The following is a 2,482-nucleotide window of genomic DNA, read 5'->3' on the forward strand; positions in this document are numbered from 1 at the left end:
GTTTGCACAGAATTTGCATAAAAGCAGCTCTGAAAATAGCAATCTCTTTTGCATAATATACGTGAGGTCAGAAAGAAGACAGTGGGTTCTGGGATGTAAAAGCCGTGCTGAAGACACGGACAAACATGCATGGAGTCGAGGTACACAGACATGTGATTTGCCATCATGGCTTGAATTACTGAGAACTCATCAGTGCTGATGAGGCATTGACTACATTCCGGTGCACTTCAATCAGAACCAGATTATACCATTAGAATTAATGAAGCACTAGAAGACTTTAATGACTAAAAGAGGGTTGGTTTTAAAGTCTTCTATGCACTTTATTCATTTGATAATAATTTGGTTGACAGTGCTATCACCTCTCCTGTAAAACAGGTAAAAAGTTTACTAACGGTTTTAAGTAAATTATATTCAACACACTCCCTGGCACAGTTCTTCAACATTCATTTAATGGTATAATGCTTTAGCTTATTTAAGATGGATCAATTTGTCTTTTGCCATCCTGTGTATGGGGGGGGGGGGCGGCTAACAGACACTAAACAATTGTTCTCTCTCAGATCCCACATTCTCATTATACTGATGAGATTTTTTTTTTCCTCTTTTAAGCTGCTAGGAACTTTCAAGCCAATAAGGCTCCTATTTTTCATCTTTTCTAGAAATATATTCATCATGAGTATGTGTGGGGGTTTAGTGAAGGATGGGGAAGAGAGTCCAACCACCTCCAAACAGGAAGGCAGTAGGAGATTCAGAAGAATATTACACTGGGAAGGGGAGATGAGTATTTTCCAGGTATCAACGTGTATTTTAGTATGAACCTGAAAAATAATAGAATGAATTATTAGGCAACCACAGGACGGGACATGGCCATATCTCCCAGTACAGGAAAGGGACCAGACATTTTAGATTCTGGATCCAGTTTTGGTAGATTTAATGTTAGTTATGCTCTCCATATATTACTTTTTCCCAAGTGTAAATGACTATTACTGTTCATGAGTACTAGTATGTAATGAGTACTGCCATTGTTAACTATTTGGGAAGATTTAGAGCACAAAATGCTTAATACATGGTGGGTTTTTTAAAATGCTTTGTTCTTCACAAAGAGTGCCTTCTAAATTCAAAATGGTAACTGATTTTTTTATAAGAAAGGGAAATCATATGCAAATAACAACTTGATTCTTAAATTTAAGAACAGCTCCTTAAATAGTAAAAGATGTAAAAATGAGCTTCAAGAGAAGCAAGATGAAAGTACTACTGTTAAAGGTTAAATATCAGTTTTTCTTTTTTAAATTGTAGTAAAACATACATTAAGTTTACCATTTTAAGTATAAAGTGGTGCTAAGCACAATTACAGTGCTCTACAACCATCACCATCATCCTCAATATGTTTTTAAGACAAAGACCCAATACAGGAAAAGTAGCAACACCTGCAGACTGAAGAGTGTACAATCTGTTTTAAAAGAAGCTCCAGGGCACCTGGGTGGCTCAGTGGGTTAAGCCGCTGCCTTCGGCTCAGGTCATGATCTCAGGGTCCTGGAATTGAGTCCCGCATTGGGCTCTCTGCTCAGCAGGGAGCCTGCTTCTCTCTCTCTCTCTCTCTCTCTCTCTCTCTCTGCCTGCCTCTCCATCTACTTGTGATTTCTGTCAATAAATAAATAAAATCTTTAAAAAAAAAAAAAGAAAAAAAGAAGTTCCACTATCTGGTTTGCTCTCCTGCTCCAAAACACATTGTGTAGGTATCTAAAAGCAACATATACTCAATGCAACTAATGTGCTATTTGAAAGCTTGCTAGTGATTTCCATATTGAGCTGCCTTAGGCACATATGCACATAATTCCAATAAATTCCATTTACTCAGGCCTAAAGTGTTTTTTCTGGGGGGTATGGACTATGCCCAAATTCGTCTTCTTGGAGCTTTCCACCCTAGGTTCACATCTTCCAGAATATATATATAATATCACTTCATACCTTTTCCTGGTCCATAAATATTTCCTAAAATATTTGTGGGACCTCTCTTCCCATGACCAGTTCTTTTCTTAGTATTCAAATTCCATTATCAAACAAAAGGTATATTTAGTTTCAGAGGCAGTGTTCAATTTATCAGTTGCACATAACACCCAGTACTCATCCCACTTATTTTTCTATACCAAACCTTTTGGAGGGCTAGCTTTGTGATTCTCTTAAATTAGTTCATCGTAAGTCATTTATTTTTTACCCAGAGAATCATAGGTAGATTTCTTATGGTGTTACTAAATCTGTACTATATATTTTGGTCACTTAGTTCTGTTCACTTTCATCCTTTACTAAGTATTACCTTAAGTTCTTCTCCTTCCTTCTGTGCACACACCTCATTGACACAAGGCATTTCAGTTTACAGGAGATCATGATTACATCGATTATTTCTTTTTCTATTGATGCCTCCCCATCACCTCCCTCAATCCCCTCTCCAGTTCTCTGCAACACAATCTATTGTGAAGTTTTCTAA

This window comes from Mustela nigripes, chromosome 12 (assembly GCF_022355385.1).
Source record: "Mustela nigripes isolate SB6536 chromosome 12, MUSNIG.SB6536, whole genome shotgun sequence".
Taxonomy (NCBI): domain Eukaryota; kingdom Metazoa; phylum Chordata; class Mammalia; order Carnivora; family Mustelidae; genus Mustela; species Mustela nigripes.